The sequence below is a fragment of the Schistocerca cancellata genome, chromosome 8, assembly GCF_023864275.1.
Source record: "Schistocerca cancellata isolate TAMUIC-IGC-003103 chromosome 8, iqSchCanc2.1, whole genome shotgun sequence".
Taxonomy (NCBI): domain Eukaryota; kingdom Metazoa; phylum Arthropoda; class Insecta; order Orthoptera; family Acrididae; genus Schistocerca; species Schistocerca cancellata.
Genome location: NC_064633.1, coordinates 339,558,612 through 339,577,282, shown reverse-complemented (window position 1 = coordinate 339,577,282; position 18,671 = coordinate 339,558,612). Strand labels below are relative to the sequence as shown.

Here is an 18,671-nt window from a genome sequence, read left to right as displayed (position 1 = left end):
AGGAAAATGATGACGCAACTGTACTGAACTGACCAAGATGCACATGCAATCAGCCAATGGGATTACTTCCAGCCATTTTTTTCAATCAGTAGGAGACGCTGATGCAGCAGATCTTTGGCTGTGCAAGTAGTGAAAGGAGAGAACGTTATTTGTTCACATGCAGCAAACTTGTGCTTGAGAGGGAAGCTTATCATACTGAATGCAGTCACTGTTTGGAAAGCTTCATAGTGAACAGGAAGTTTATAAAATTTACAGTGATGTCTTAACCTAGTGAAAACAGTGTCAGTCTGAGGGACCATTATTTATTCAGTTGTGATGTTGTATTGGAATGTGCTGTTGCAGTAAGACTTTGGCTTCAGTGTGAGAGTTCTTTTATATAATGAATGAACCCACTTTCTGTTATAAACTTTAATATGACAGACACTTCGAGCACATAGGGAATGCATGCATTATATGGTGAATAATACCCTGGTGGATGTTATAAACTGTATTTAAAATCTATTTGAGAATCGTTTTATGAAATTAACAAACCCAATGTTTGTTATTAAATTTACTGTGAGAGACACTGATCTACCAGAACATTATGACCACCTACTTAATAGCCAGTATGTTCACCTTTGACACAGATAACAGTGTCTCTGCATTGTGGCATGGATGCAATGAGACCTTGGATGTCACTGGAGGGAGCTGGCATAACATATGCACAAACAAGTCACCTAATTTCCGAGAATTCCTGGGAGGGGGGAGATGAGCTCTGGCGCCACGTTCAATCACGTCCAAGCCATTCTCGATTGGGTTCAGATCTGTCGAGTTGGGGAGGGTGGGGGGGGGGAGCACATCAACTGGAATTCTTCACAGTCTTCCTCGAATCACTCCATTACACTTCTCACATTGTGACATGGCGTATCATCTTGTTGAATAATGCCACTGCCATCAGAGAACATGATTGTCGTGGAGGGTTGTACGTGGTCTGCAACCAGTGTATAATGCTCCTTGGCTGTCATGGTGCCATGCATGAGCTCCACTGGGCCTGTGGACGCCCATGTGAATGTTCCCCAAAGCATAATGGAGCTGTCATCAGCTTGTCTCCTTTCCACAGTACAGATGTGAAGAAGCTGGAAGACGACAGATATGTGCCCTCCCACCAGCTTGATGAAGAAGGTATTAGAATTCATCATACCATGCTACATTCTGCCACTGTGGTAACGTCCAGAGCCAAAGGTCACATGTCCATTTCAGCTGTGGTTGCTGATGTTGTGGTGTTAACATTGGCACCTGCAGGAGTGTTCAGTTCACTGTGTGTTCAGTCACACTTGTACTCAGCCCATCATTAAAGTCTTATGTCAGTTCCACCACAGTTCGCCACCTGTCCTGTTTTACCAGTCTGCCCAGCCGACGGCGTCTGACACCTGTAATGAGTGCTGGCTGCCCAACCCCACAAAGTATGGACATGACCCGTGGTAAAAATTGTTGCTTTGAAGAGCGCGCCGCAGCGCGTAGTGTGAAGCAGTCGCACTCCGTTTCTGGCGGTGGCGCCGCTGTGGCAATCGCAACTTTGGTGTCTCCCTCTGGTGGGAAAGAGGAAAGTTTGCCTGTTCATGTGCATTTAAGAGGCGCTATGAGCTCGCCAGCCAGTCAGTTGGTCAGTCGGAGTGAGTCTTGGTCAGTCACTCTTCACCAGTTGCTCGTTTGTCTCTCGTCCGCATGTGTGCGGCAGTTAGTGTCTGTCTGTCGTCTGGAGTGCCAGTATGTCTGTCGTTCGGATCAACCTTTAAGGCCGGTTGGATCGATTGATTGGTCGGCCGCGCACTGAGACACAAGATGCCTTGTCCGTCTTGAGCGTCGGCGCATGTGAGGTCGCCACGTGAGTCCAGTGGGCCGCGCAGTATAGCGAGGGTTAGTGGCTTCGCGGTCGACACGAGAGCAACATGAGTCAACCCACGACATCAGTCTGGCCGGTACGGGCTGCGACGCCGTGGTGTAACTGGTTCTCGGGGCGTTTCTGGGCCCCTTCAGTTACCATCTTGTGGAGCTTGTCTCGGTCCTTTCCTGGTGCAGGGATGTTATTCTGCCAGTGGGCGTGTTTCCTGTGCATGGTTGGGTCCGAGCCAGTGTTACCACCGTCGTGTGTCTGGAAGTGATTGGGAGACGCACCAGCAGTGCAGTCGCGACGGAGCAGCAGTCGCGGACGGAGCAGCGGGCAGTCGGTCGGTTGGTGCGCACCAAGAAAGGCGGGAGATCGGCGCGCCTTCCTGCGTCCGTTGAAGCGGCTGGAAGCGGACGGTTCGGGAGAGCGATTTTGGGGTGCTGCGCCAGGTCTTCGCCAGAAATCGCAGTTTATTAGAAGTTACGTGATTGGTAATATGTTGTTTCATTTACTTGTTAAATTTTACTTGTTTTCTTGGTGAGGTCACAAACCGCTTTGTTCTGGGGTCGTCCCACCATTCTTCTCCGTTTGCCCACCCGCGGGAGGTGGTTATTTATGAATTGGGTGGTCCGTTTTTCCCTTGTGGAGTAGGGGCGGGTTAGAGCAACCCGCGGTTCGGGTTGTTCGGTAATCTCCCTATCAATGTGCTGTACGTTAATAGCTGCCTCTGTCATGTTTGCCGGATTCGGTGTTAACGAATTTATTGCTTGAAGTGTAACGGCCTAATTCCTGAAATATGTTTTTATCTTGCCTATCATCTTGAGAGGCGGTATATGTATACTGTAGAGCATGTTTGGCCAACCTTGTATAATTTTATATAAGATTGCTTTTCATGGGTTTTTATTTAAATGTTCATTTTAGTATATAAAGTTGCCACCCTTCCACCGTAAGACCTTTCTTAGAAGTTAAAATCAAGTTGCACCTTCGGTTGCAAGTTAATCTTTTAATTTTAGTGTTTTGTACCATTTCCATCCCTCCTACGGGGTGCATAGTTTGTGTGCTTGTGTTAATTGTTAAAACTTTTACTTTAAGGTAATCTGGTGTGTTGCAGATTTGCACCTGTGTAGTCTTTCATAGGTTATTGTGAGCGGTCGTGAATACGGCCGTGTCAAGCGGCAAGGTTCTCAGCCCGAAAGCTCATACACTCAAAACTTTGTTTCCTTCTGCCTCTGAATAAATTGTAACTTGATGTTTAGAGGGTGCTTTCTGCTTATAATTTTAAATTTGTTTCTTAAAAAAATTTTTTAGAAATAAAATTTCCATTTGTTAAAAGCAATTTCATTTTGATTTCATCAGTTACTCCCTGGCAACTACTTCCACGCTCACATAGTGTGATTAAATGTGTTAATGTTCTTGATGAATCGCTAGTAAATAAAGTAAATTCTTAAGAAAAAGTTTTGAAAGTAAATTCACGGTTCAATTGACATCTGCAGGAGTGTTCAGTTCACTGTGTGTTCAGTCACACTTGTACTCTGTCCAACATTAAAGTCTTATGTTAGTTCCACCGCAGTTCGCCGCCTGTTCTGTTTTACCACTCTGCCCAGCCAACGACGTCTAACACCCGTAATGAGGGGTGGCTGCCCAACCCCGCAACGTCTGGACATGGTTTCACTTTGGTTCTGCCATGTGTTGAAGACGTTCACCGCAGCAGTCCTTGAACACCCGACAATTTGTGCAGTTTCAGAAATGGTCGTTCCGAGCCATCACAATCAGCCGTCGGTCAAATTCAGATGGATCACGTGCCTTCACCACTCCACACGTGGACAGCATGCTCACTGATACAACATGCACCGTGTGTGTGTGTCTATCTAGCAGTCAATCCTCGTCACTCGTCAGGTGAACCTGCTATCGCCTGGACAAGTTTACATCGATAATCGGGCGATGGTCATAATGTTCTGGCTGATCAGTGCATATAAAACACCAGCATCACACTGATAAACCAAAACATTATGACCACTGCCCACCGGGACGTTTGATGCGCTTGTGGCGTTGCGGGTATCTGACGTGCTACCAAAAGTATGTAAGCAGAGCAGACGTGGATGGGGGTCATTCTGGTGAACATATGGGCTGCAAATGGGGAAGTCCATTGAGACAAATGACTTTGACAAAGTGCAGATTATTATTACTCAGAGCCTGTGAACGAGTATCTCGAGAACGTTCATATGCTACTGTCGTGAGTGTCTACAGAAAGAGATACAAGGGCAGTGAAACTACTACTAGGCGCTAAATAGTTGGACGTCCACGACTGTTCACAGAACAGGCTTGTCTCTTCTTTAAAGAAGGATACATGGTGATCTGTGGCAGCTCTGTCGAAAGAATACAATACTGGTGCACGCACAAGTGTTTTGGATCACACCGTTCATCGTACGTTGTTGTACGTGGAGCTCTGCAATGGACCACTCCTTTGTGTTCACATGTTGATCCAACGATATTGTCAGTTACGATTGCAGCGGGCATGGGACAATTGGGATTCGGCTTTAGATCAATGGAAAGATGTCGGCTCTTCAGGTGAACCACATTGTTGTTACACTAGGTCGATGACCATCACCACAAACGCCGTCATCGAGTTGAACGTCGGCACGAAACATGCAGCGCAGTACGGACGCAAACTGGTGGGAGCAATGTTATGCACTCCGTCTCCAGGCCACAAGTGGCCTATCGGGACCATCCGACCGCCGTCTCATACTCGGCTGAGGATGTGGACAGGAGGGGCGTGCGGTCAGCACACCACTCTCCCGGTCGTTATGATGGTTTTCTTTGACCGGAGCCATTACTATTAGGTAGAGTAGCTCCTCAATTGGCATCACGAGGCTGAGTGCACCCAGAAAAATGGCAACAGCGCATGGCGGCCCGGATGGTCACCCATCCAAGTCCCAGCCACGCCCGACAGCGCTTAACTTCGGTGATCTGACGGGACCATTGTATCCACCGCGGCAAGGCCGTTGCCCTAGCAATATTATGCGTTGGGAGACATTCTCCTGTACTTGCGTGGGACCTGTGGTAGTAATTGAAGACACGCTGACAGCTGCGAACCACCGGCAGTCCTTCATCCTTGATTTCTTCCCTAGTGCTAATGTCATCCTCCAGCAGCATAATTGTTCGTACCTCAGAGTCAGGACTGTGCTACAGTGGTTTGAGGAGCATTATAGTGACCTCATGTTCATGACCAAATTCGCTTGGTGTAAATCCTGTGGAACCCATCTGGGTCGCTATCGGGCGTCATCACTGAGTACCCACATCATCGGCCAGTTTTTTTATGTGAATTACATTGCCTGTGCGCAGACATCTAATGCTACATACCTCCATAAACCTACCAACGAACTGTCTGATCCCTGATACATAGAATCAGTGACATATTTCGTTCCAAAGGCGGACAAACAACCTATTAAGTAGGTACTCATAATGTTATGGCTCATCAGTGCGTATTGCCTATATTTATGCAAGTGTGATGTGGTTCAGCTCTCTCTAGACAAATGGTTCGAACATGTGATAGAGACGCAGATATATGTAAGATCAACAGCGTGTGTTGGACACTTAGCACACTCACATCTGTGAATACAGTAGTGACATTTAAAGAGGCAAATTGTAGCTTTTATTGAAAGCTGTGTTACTCTGAGGTGGTCGGCCTCAGCGGTGCCTCACATGGTGACTCGGTTGGTGTGACGCTTATCAGCTGCATGGTGAATGCTTTGAGAAGACGGTAGCAATGAATAAGACTAGTAGGCCTTTTGGTATGACACTTACCGACTGTGCAGTCAATATATTTTGTAACGTGTCAGTAAGTGCACCACAAAGTATTTTAACACACAAATAATGCGAGAACAAGTTGTTACATTATTAAACATATAATCAATGTCTAGTATTAATTACCCAGACCACAGCACGTTGTCAATTGTTTTAAATACACCATATCACTCTAATTTCTGTAAATAATGCTCTATGGTAGATGTTAATAAATTTAAAGTCTCACGTTTACGTGTTTCTTTGGATGACGATCTTGAAAAGTGGTTGTTTGGAATAGTGGGAGAAAACTGTTGCAAATAGCCTAAAAATTGTAATATATTGTCCCAAAACTGTAAATATAAATGGAAAGTGGTAATGCATTTTAGAAAGTGCCGTAGGGCAGCAATGATTTCGTTAAATATAGTAATTCAGCCAAAAGGATAAGCCCTACCATTTTTCACACATACACTCTACTGTCAAAGTGTCTACATAATTTTTTGGCTCATAAATCACAGTAATTAAGACAATTCAGCCTAACCCGACATTTGTGCATCACCCAATTGACCTAGAAGAGTGGAGTGAGAGGGGGGTGGGGGGAGGCGGCAGCTAGAAAGGGATCAGATAGATAAACATGTGAGACTTAAACAAATGATAAGAGCATTGGTACACAGCTGGTTTACCTTAGAATCATAAGTTACAGTTTCATGAACATAGCAGTGGTGTTATTAAATGCATTGGAAAGCACCCATGTGCATGATTTGTTTCCATAAGGGCCAGGGACAAGTGACATCATTGTTTCCATAAGGAGAAAAATGGGCTATTTGTGCTCATATGCATTTTACTCTCCTACTGCTGAACTGATATTCGACCATGACTACTGTGTGCTTCATAGTTTTCGTCAGAAAGTGTACTTGACCTTCTGATATTTCGGCTAATAACTGTGCAGCTACTTCATGCATATGTACTGTGGAGCAAATACACATGCGTCAAGTAATCGAGGAACAGATGCGGTCACAACAGGATGGAGCTCTACCACACTTTGACACTCAGTTATGTGAGTTCCTTGATGAACAATGTGGATGCCACTGAGCTGAAAATAGTTCAGCAACATCATCAGCCCCACTACAATGGCCACTAGGGAGCCTGATCCTTACCGTAACCGACAACTTTTTCTTTTCCTTTTTTTTTTTTGAGTGATATATCTTCTGACTGATTTGATGCAGCCCGCGACGGATGCCTCTCCTATGCCACCCTCTTCCCCTCAGGGTAGCACTTACAACCTATATCCTCAATCATTTGCTGGATGTATTCCAGTCTCTGTCTTCCTCTACTGTTTATACCGTCTAGGGCTCTCTGTAATACCATGGAAGTTATTCTGTGATGTCTTAACAGCTATCCTATAATCATGTCCCTTCTTCTTGCCAGTGTTTTCCATGTACTCCTTTCCTCGCCGATTTTACCGAGAACCTTCTCATTCCTTAGCTTATTAGTCCACCTAATTTTCAACTTTCTTCTGTAGCACCACATCCCAAACTCTTCGATTCTCTTCTTTTCTGGTTTTCCCACAGTCCACATCTCGTTACCGTACCATGCTGTACTCCAAACGTACATTCTCAGAAATTTCTTCCTCAAATTAAGGGCTATGTTTGGTACTAACAGACTTCTCTTAGCCAAGAATGGCCTTTTTGCCCGTGGTAGTCTACTTTTTGTGTCCTCCCTGCTCCATTCGTCATGGATTATTTTTCTATCTAGGTAGCAGAATTTCTTAACTTCATCTACTTCCTGATGAACAATCCTGAAGTTCAGGTTTTCGCTGTTTTCATTTCTGCTACTTCTCATTACTTTGGTCTTCCTTCAATTTACTTTCAGTCGATATTCTGAACTCATCAGACTGTTCACTCCATTCAGAAAATCCTGTAATTCTTCTTTACTTTCTCTGAGGATAACAATATATCAGCAAATCTTATCATTGATATCCTTTCCTCTTGAATTTTAATTCTACTCTTGTGCCTTTCTTTTATTTCCGTCACTGCTTCTTCGATGTATAGTAGGTGTGAGAGAATACATCCCTGTCTTACGTCCTTTTTAATACGAGCATTTGTTTCATGGTCTTTCACATTTATTGTTCCCTCTTCGCTTTTGTACATTTTGTATATTACCTGACTTTCCCTATAGCTTACTCCAATTGTTCTCAGGATTTCGAACATATTGCAGTATTTTACATTGTTGAACGCTTTTTCCAGGTCAGCAAATCCTCTGAAGGTGTCTTGATTTTTCTTTAGTCTTGCTTCCGTTATTAACTGCAATGTCTCTGGTGGCTTTCTTTTTCCGAAGGGCAAACTGATCGTTTTTCTTTTCCATTCTTCTGAATACTATTCTCATCAGCAACTTGAATGTATGAGCTGTTATGCTGATTACACCATAGTTCTCGCACTTGTCGGGCTTGCAGTCTTCGGAATTGTGTGGGTGATGATTTTCCGAAAGTCAGTTGTTACATCGCCAGATGCGTGCATGCTATACACCAACGTGAATAGCCGTTTTGTTGCGACTGGCCCCCAAGATTTCAGAAATTCTGATGGAGTAAGGAATAATGAAGTTTCATGTGATTTAACGACAATTCAAAGAAGAACTGCACAAAAGTAATGAAGAAGGATTTCGAAATGCAACTCCTGGGGCTGTGGCACTGCGGAAGACGAGACACATATATCTCTGTTTAAGGAACAATGGTGCACATGCAGAACCCTTCGACTCAAAGTTTTTATATGTAACTGCTTGTGAGGATACAAGAGGGACCTACCTGTACGTTGCCTCTCAGTAGCTGCGCGTCAGGTCCTTCAGATGAAAATGTTCATGATAGGATTGTATCTCTTAATAAATAAAAAGAGAAGCCTAATGGTACTTTTCAAATGTTCACTCAAAATCATTTCGCATATTTATTTACTGAGCCTGATTCCCATTGCTAAAGACCAGGACCCATTAAGGTCAAAATGTTTATGCAGGTCTCCTTGTATTCATATTTGACAGATAACTTTCAACTATATTCCGCCAAAAGGATGAGAATGTGAATTAATTGGCACACAAAGCAATTTTCCCTATAGAAGTTCAACAAATTGTTTACAAGGCACAAGGAATGATGATAATACATACATCAAAAAACGTGTTGCATCTCCTCGGTTCCGAGATTTCCGGAACATGTACAGAAAACTGGATTAAAGATCAACATAAACATCATTTCCGCCCGCCACCGTACAGCGAGAGCTTAAGAGGTGGTGGTTGCTGTACACACCGGTACCTCTAATACCCAGTAGCATATCCTCTTGCATTGATGCATGCCTGTATTCGTCGTGGAATACTATCCACAAGTTCATCAAAGCACTGTTGGTCCAGTTTGTCCCACTCCTCAACGGCAATTCGGCGTAGATCTCTCAGGGTGGTTGGTGTGTCACGTCGTCCATAAACAGCCCTTTTCAGTCTATTCCAGGCATGTTCGATAGCGTTCATGTCTGGAAAACATGCTGGTCACTCTAGTCGAGCGATGTCGTTATCCTGAAGGAAGTCATTCACAAGATGTGCGCAATGGGGGTGCGAAATGTCGTCCATGGAGACGAATGCCTCGTCAATATGCTGCCAATATGGTTGCACTATTGGTCGGAGGATGGCATCCACGTATCGTACAGTCGTTACGGCGCCTTCCATGACCACCAGCGGCGTACGTCGGCCCCACATAATGCCATCCCAAAACTTCTCCGACGATTCCATCGTGAGATTTTCACTCTGCAGCGGAGTGTGCGCTAATATGAAAGTTCCTGACAGATTAAAACTGTGTGCCGGACCGAGACTCGAACACGGGAGAAGTAAAGCTATGAGGACGGGGCATGAGTCGTTCTTGGATAGCTCAGATGGTAGAGCACTTGCCCGCGAAATGGAAAACTCCCGAGTTCGAGTCTCGGTCCGGCACACATTTTTAATCTGCCAGGAAGTTTCTTCCCCGACGATTTTCTGGTTGAAGGCATATGCGACACTCATCGGTGAAGAGAACGTGATGCCAATCCTGAGTGGTCCATTCGGCATGTTATTTGGCCCATCTGTACCGCGCTGCATGGTGTCGGGTTGCTAAGATGGACCTCGCCATGGACGTCGGGAGTGAAGTTACAAATCATGCAGTCTATTGCGCACGGTTTGAGTCGTAACACGACGTCCTGTGGCTGCACGAAAAGTATTATTCAATATGGTGGCGTTGCTGTCAGGGTCCCTCCGAGCCACAATCCTTAGGTAGCGGTCATCCCTTGCAGTAGTAGCCCTTGGGCATGTCATCGACAGTTCTTGTATCTCTGTATCTCCTCCATGTCCGAACAACATCGCTTTGGTTCACTCCGAGACGCCTGGCCACTTCCCTTCTTGAGAGCCCTTCCTGACACAAAGTAACAATGCGGACGCGGTCTAACCGTGGCATTGACCGTCTAGGCACGGCTGAACTACAGACAACACGAGCCGTATACTTTCTTCCTGGTGGAATGACTGGAACTGATCGGCTGTCGGATCCCCTCCATGTAATAGGTGCTGCTCATGCATGGTTGTTTATATCATTGGGAGGGTTTAGCGACATCTCCGAACAGTCAAAGGGACTGTGTCTGTGATACAATATCAACAGTCAACGTCTGTCTTCAGGAGTTCTGGGAACCAGGGTGACGCAAAACATTTTTTAATGCGCGTAGTTCGTTAAGGCATAGTGACATGTTTATGAATGTTTCTTGTTAAGTCTACCACTGATTTTAATAGCCAATGCTCATATGCTCGAATAATCCTGAGAGTAGTTCAAACACCAACGCTAGAACACACAATGTGGAGAATACTGAAATTTCAGGACAAGTAACGTACTAACCAAGGCTTAACTCCAAGAAAAACAAGAAGCGTAGTAATGGGATTGCTGCATTTTGTTCTTATATAGATGCATTATATAACTTTATGTGATTTTAGGTACTTCATTATTAGAAATTTAACTAGATCAAATTATTCCTTTTTAGATAGATGTAGTAATGACTGTCAGATTTTGTTTATCAACTTACGGATAGGAGCACTGGCTATTAAATTATAAAGTACCAATTTATGCTTACACTATGGGAATTCCTGACATTTCGGTTTGGCATCCACATTGATTATTAAAATTTGGATAGTAAAAATTACCCAATTCCTAATTACAGCAATTACATATTCGTTATTGGTGTCGTTGGGTTCAGAAATTTAGCCCAACAGTAGTATGTTAACATATTACAGAAATTTACTGTGGTTGGTCACAATATAAGCTGAAAGTTCGGGTTGGTTGAAGTCCTTAATTAATTATATCTCCTGAATTAATTAGGATTGAGCTAAAATAAACATGTCTTGGAAATGAGTAAAAATTGGTCTACAGTTTAGAGATAATCTACTTTTCTGAATCTATTTATTAGCTCATTAGATTTTCATGGATGACTTCTAGATCGAAAACTTTCAAATAAAATAACTTTTGAAATACATCATTTCCAGCAAAACTAATTAACACAAAACATTCAGAACAGTAAATTGCATAATCTGAAGAAGTTTTTAAGTTCATGTAATGTGTGCTCCGGTAAAGAATTCTATCATCAACATTTTTGGGAAAAATAACAGCAAGAAAAGAAAAAAAAACTGGTATAGATCCCAACTATTGTAATTAGACAAAGTAGGATGAGGGAGGTCAAACTGGCTTTGTCTCATCACCCCCTCCTCCAGCATGGAATTATGAAGGTGAACATTATGAAATGTGAACCTGGATAATTTCATGGTAGAAAAAATTTACATATATTATCAGGTGAAGTCAATATTTTTAATAATATATTACAATTTTCAATAATTTCAAGTAAGTCCCTGGAGGCACTGGACACGTAGTTACATTTTTATACAAAACAGAAAAATCACGAAATTCAATCTTTCTTATTTGTTGCATATTATCAAAATTTAGTTTAAAATGAAATCTGAAAGAATTAGAAAATTCAAATTACTGTACATCTTAATTTTACATCAACCAGTAGCTGTTAATAAACTTGGTATTATTAAAAAAAGGGATTCACTTTATCAATAAAAGAAAAAATATTAACGTCACCATGATAGCCTCTTTTTGGCTGTCCATTTTCCACCACTTCGTCTGCTCTGCATTTATTACATTTCACAGACTGAGTCCTTGGCATCAGAAGTATTAACTTGTGATCACATGAAATAAATACAGAATAAACCCAGATCAGTCCCTTACAACAAAAACCATTAAATTCACAAAATTCAACTTACCCATACTAGTGCAAGTTATTAGCTTTTTTAAGAAAAGTAATTGTATAAACAGTTGGATGGTTTGGAAGCTGTCCCCATTTTACCCTCGGACTCAAATGTTCATTTAGGACCTTCATCTTTGCCTTTTTTAAACATTTCCTGTGTATATTGGTATAGAAATTTTCAGTTACTATTATCCTTTGCAAAGAATAAAAAAATCCATTCACCCTCTTCTGAGTGTCTACACACAAAATACTAACATTTTGATAACATTACTTGATAGTTTAATATGGAATATCCATACCCAGCATCATAAAATCACAAGACAAAATTATTTTATCAAAATTTATTATTCTAACATTTGAAAGGTCCCAGTTCAAGGTGTTTTGGTAAGACACTGCTACAAGAGAAGTGTGATGCATTGTTTTCTTATGGGGAAAGATAAAGATACAGTAAAGCATGAGAGGGTTAACCAAAGACCACTCTCATCAATACAAGAAGAAAGAAAGGATAGACTCAGTCATATTGGTAAGTAATTAAGAGGAGAGGGCTTTGAAAAATAACTGAGGAACATGAGGGCAACTGCCCTCCAATATAACGTATCACACAGATTGGCAGAAACGAATGGTTGTGGCCGCACACCAACAGTAGCATAAGAAACCATATCACTGAAACTTTTCCCTACACTCCTTTACTGGTGATACCAAATGTTTATTTAAATTCTGTCATAATGCAAAATAATCATAGGTAATGTATAAGCAAGCAGAATCAACACTAAGCATGACAACAATGATACCAAAGTAAGAGAGTTCTTTATTTTAAAAAATGGGATTTGAATTTGTTGGTAGAAGTGATAATTCTGATCATTTATGTACATTGATACTTTGTTAAACAAAGTAAACCCATTAATTTTGTTCCATATTTGAGAAAAATTTTCATAAATGCAAAGAATAAAGTCCATAAGTTATGATTAACATGCCTAAGGATATACCAATCATAGTGTAATAAGTTGTGGGATGTATTGATTTGTTTGGACTGTATGTTATGAATCTTGCCACTACTGATTAGGACTTTAAATAGTAAATATGCATAATGATAACTGAAATAATTTTGTGAACTAGCGTATAACACGAATGACTTTCAACTACTATAACATATTCAGAAAATTAACAAAATATGCTACAAACATGACCCATGAAATTTGCCTCTTTTGACAAGCACTTCAGTTGATAAGGCCATAAGTGAAAAATGTAAGTGGTATTAATGGTTTTCAAAGATAAAGATGACACCCAAGGAACTGCAAAACACTCTCTAAAGATAGTGTAAGCACGGAACTAGTGTGTCAAAGGAAGTATGTACTGAATCAAGAGGATGCAGAATCCTTATACATAAAACATATTTCAACAGAGTTATTAAAAATTTCTGATTGTCTGTAATTGTAATAGTTTTATCAACAACAAATAAATTACATAAAAAGTTAATCAGACTCCTATTACGAATTCTGGAAGTGTTATTTTCTGACTGGAACCAAAGCCCCAAATCTAGACGATATAATCCTTGTCAGACACCCAGTCAGCAAGTGTGTGTGTGGGGGGGGGGGGCAGTGAAGTAATGTGTAACTGTAAATAGTTTTGAAGGACAGATATTGATAAATGGATGAGAAAAGAAGAATGAACTGAGGAGGCATGAATTGCTAGTTGGTGTATTTAGTAAATAGTAGCGAATCCTCTACCTAAATGACATTATGACTCTTTAGTAATTATTTTATTCTATCAGTAAAATTAATGTCTCCAATCTTATTGAGTTCAATGTTGGTTAGTTTCTTTAGTTTCATAGGTCTTACAGGACTCGCATAAGGTTTTAAATCAATTATATTTTTCAATCCATACAACTTACCCAATTTCACACAAGCTAGTTCATAGGTGTTATCATGAGCTAATCTGATGACTTTAAAAGGATCATGGTACATATGTCGGAACTTCTTAATTTCGTCATTCACATAGCTGGATTTCACTTTTGTTTTTACTAATACCAAATCACACGATTTATAATTAACAAGTCTACATTGTTGCCATGGCTCTTTTTTCTTTCTGTTGCTTTCGTTTTCGTAATTTCTTTGGCTAACCGCATTGTTTCATTATGATCTATTTCACTTAACACTCGCACCATCCTACACCAACCTATTCATATGCCATCTAGAGGAAGACTTCCTACACACCCGGAATCCTAAATTCCTCGCCTGGTTCAGATTCATTGATGACATCTTTGCGATCTGGATCGAGGGTGAGTACCCCCTCTCCACATCCCTCCAGAACCTCAACAACTTCTCCCCCATTTCCTTCACCAGGTCCTGCTTAACCTAACAAGCCACCTTCCTAGATGTTGACCACCTCAAAGAGGTGTCCATATCAAATCTACTAACCACCAGCAGTACCTCCACTTTGACAGCTCCCACCCATTCCATACCAAGAAGTCCCTTCCATACAGCATAACCACCTGTGATAATCGCATCTGAAGTGATGAGCGGTCACTGTTGAAATATACTGAGGGTCTTCACACACCGTAATTATCCTCACAACCTTGTACCAAAACAAATCTCCTGTGCCTTATCTTTCCAGTCTCCCACCATCTCCCAAAGCCCCACTGTCCAGCCACATAGGAGGATTCTCCTCATAATTCAGTACCACCTTAGACTGGAGTAAATTAATTACATTCTCCACCAGGTTTCGACTATCTCTCGTCATGCCCTGAATTGAGAAATGCCATGCCCACTATCCTTCCCACCACTCCCACAGTGGTATTTCGCCATCCAGCAAACCTACGAATATACTCGTCCATCCCTATACAACCCCTGTTCCCAAGCCCTTACCTCATGGCTCATAACCCTGTAAAAGACCTAGATGCAAGACCAGTCCCATACATCCTCCCACCACCACCTGCTCCAGTCCGGTCACAAATATTACCCATCCCATCAAAGGCAGGGCTACCTGTGAAACCAGTCATGTGATCTACACAGTGTTGCATTCTATGTGGGCATGAAAACCAACAAGCTGTCTGTCCACATGAATGGCCACCAACATACTGTGGCCAAGAAACAAGTGGACCACCCAGTTGCTGAGCAAGCTGCCAAACACGACATCCTTCATTTCAATGACTGCTTCACAGCTTGTGCCATATGGAACCTTCCCACCGACACCAGCTTATCGGAGTTGCACTGGTGGCAACTTTCCGTGCAATATATTCTACGTTCCCATAACCCTCCTGGCCTTAACCTTCGTTAGTCATTGTCCTCACCCATCCAGCCTCCCTGTTTCCATTCCAGCACTATACAGCCCTCTTTCTGCCATCACACCCAGTGTTTTTACTTCTCTCCTTTTCTTCTACCCCCCTCCACACCTCTACCCTGCCCTCGGCCTAACCTCTCGACTGCACATAGCTGCCCTACCCTCTCTTCACCTCGTCTCTGCGCGCTCCCCAGCAGCACTGCACTGTCCTCCACCCCTACCCTAATATCCCTCCTCCTTCCTACCCATGTCTGCTCCTTATCTCTACCCACTCGCCACTCCCATCATGCACTGGTGAGGTTACTCGCAGTGTGGCTACAATTGCCTGAGACTGCAGTCATGGGTGGGTGAGTTGTGTTTGCGTGAGTGTGTGTGTCTGTTCTCTATTTTTGACGAAGGCCTTATGGGCCAAAAGCTTTATTTGTGGCAGTCTTTTTGTTGTGCCTATCTGCGACTCAGCATCTCCAATATATGGTGAGTGTCAACTTTCCTTTTCATAATATTGTTAATTCCATCCTGGATTTTCGATTATTTAATACATTTTTTGTTTGTTATATGTGCCAAAAACGCAGTCTCCCTCCTAAAGAACTCTGATTTGGTGTCATTTAATTTCATGCCCCTTTCTGAATAGTCTGTAAAACTTTATTCCTTAAGCTACAAAGCTCAAACCAGCTTGAATTTGCAACAAGTATATCATCTACATAAATATTTATTCGATTTAGTAATTCATTACCCAACACCTGATCCATAACCCTGATGAATACAAAACTGGTACATTCAATCCAAAACGCATTACATAGTAATGATAACACATGTAAGTAGAAAAGCAGTACCAGATCTGGATTCCTTAGCCAAATTAATATTCCAGTACCTGCAGGTGACTTCAAAAGAAGTTAGAAATTTAGCACCATGTAATTTTTGTAGAATTTCTTCTCTATTAGCAGGCCTATCATTTCTCTAAACACAATATCACTTAGTCTTCTGGCATCCAATACTAATATCACACCCTCATTCTTTTTGCCAACTACCGCTAAAGGGTTATTGTACCTGCTATTACATCTGTCTATAATTACCCATGAAATCATTTTTTTATGTTTCCCTTTTAACGGTCTATTTTCTTGAAAATGGGATTACATAAGATTTCTTAATACATGTTCATGACCTTTAAATTTTAATTTACATTCAAAGTTTTTTACTAATATGAATTTTTCAGGGAATGCTTTATTATTTTGAATTAATATTTTAGCTAAATCATCCTTTTGTTCTACAGTTAAACCAACCATATGTTCTAGGTTTTTTCTGATGAGTAAGTAGTTTTTACTTCTCTCTTTGATTATTTCCATTATCCACAGCATGATACCTTAGAGGAAAATCTCCATACACACGACTCACAGTATCCAGTTTGCCAAGAAAATTTACTTCATTAGTATTAACACTATAATCAAAAGAAAACTTTCCAGCAGTAAAATCAATTTTGACATTCCATCTGCCCAAAAACTCAGTTCCGGAAAATACATCAATGTTAAAACTCGTAATAGCCAAAAATTTACAATCCATCCTCTGGTTAGCCAATTCTATGGTTAACGTTACCTCTTCTTTAATGCTTAACGACGGTTTTCCAATAGCACCAATAATACGAATTCCAAAATCTCTTATGGCAACTGCCCCCTCTTTGTTTTTTATAGAATCAAAAAATGCTTGAGGTGCCCCATTTAATTCACTCCTATTTTCGAAATCCTTGTGCCTTACCCATAACCACAGGAGTATATATTTCATCATTATTCTCTGAAATGTGTGGTTCATACAGAAAGTCCTCATTTACATTTCTTCTAGGAAAAGTGTCACCTGGATTACCAACATTGTTTACAGCTAAAGTCGAATGACACACAGCAGTATCCTCCTCACTGCTTACTTCTTCTATACTCCTCTTCTTACTAATAATACCATTTTTCAGAATTATTTTCTCTTTACTAATTAAATTACTTTTTTCATTAAAAAGAATTTCAAATACTTCTTCCTCGTCATCACTACTTGACGATTCATCATTCATCTCATCTTCCGTACTACTACTGGTATCAGTATGATTATTATTATTCAACATTTGGTTAGCTATTTCATCCTTCTCCTCGTTATTATTAGACCACAAAGCCAGACACATCGAAGTTGATGCACCATGTATCTCCTCTTGAGTGCCATTGTTTTCGGTTTGTAATAGTGCAAGAGTATTTTCATTTTCAGTTTCACCTGTTTGATCAGACAAGATTTCAAATTAATTTTCTGTTTTACTACCACTGGCAGTTGCTCTATTTAATTCCAAATAAGAGTTATTAATTTCCCCTTTAATGCTGTTTACTCCACCCATCTTCTTTCTAGTATACAAGCTGCTTTCTTACCTTACTTGTTATTCTGCGGATATACACTATGTGATCAAAAGTATCTGGACACCTGGATGAAAATTACTTACAAGTTCGTGGCGCACTCCATCGGTAATGCTGGAATTTAATATCGTGTTGGACCACCCTTAGCCTTGATGACAGCTTCCACTCTCGCAGGCATACGTTCAGTCAGGTGCTGCCAGATTTCTTGGGGAATGGCAGCCTATTCTTCACGGAGTGCTGTACTGAGGAGAGGTATCGATGTCGGTCGGTGAGGCATGGCACGAAGTCGGCGTTCCAAAACATCCCAAAGTTGTTCTATAGGACCCAGGTCAGGACTCTGTACAGGCCAGTCCATTGCAGGGATGTTATTGTACTGTAACCACTCCACCACAGGCCGTGCATTATGACCAGGCGCTCGATCGTGTTGAAAGATGCCATCGCTATGCCCGAATTGATCTTCAACAGTGGGAAGCAAGAAGGTGCTTAAAACATCAATATTGGCCTGTGCTGTGATAGTGCCACACGGAACAACAAGGGGTGCAAGCACCCTCCGTGAAAAACACGACCACACCATAACACCACCGCCTCCGAATTTTACTGTCGGCGCTACACACGCTGGCAGATGACGTTAACTGGGCATTCGTCGTACCCACACCCTGCCATTGGATCGCCATTTTGTGTACCATGATTCGCTACTCCATACAACGTTTTTCCACTGTTCAATCGTCTAATGTTTACGCTCCTTACACCAGGCGAGGCGTCGTTTGGCATTTACCGGCGTGATGTGTGGTTTATGAACAGCCAATCGACCTTGAATCCAAGTTTTCTCACCTCCCACCTAACTGTCATAGTACTTGCAGTGGATTAGATAGATGTCTGTCTATTACACATTACGACCATTTTCAACTATCGGCGGTCTTTGCTAGTCAACAGACGAGGTCGGCCTGTAGGCTTTTGTGCTGTATGTGTACCTTCACGTTTCCACTTCACTAGCACATTGGAAACTGTGGACGTAGGAATGTTTAGGAGTGTGGAAAAAAAATGGCTCTGAGCACTATGGGACTTAACAGCTGTGGTCAT

At 41.8% G+C, this 18,671-nt stretch overlaps 1 pseudogene; it reads right to left on the bottom strand.

Moving 5' to 3' along the window:
• Positions 1-4,757: 4,757 nt before the first annotated feature.
• LOC126096094 (5S ribosomal RNA) lies at positions 4,758-4,874 on the bottom strand (annotated as a pseudogene).
• Positions 4,875-18,671: the final 13,797 nt, after the last annotated feature.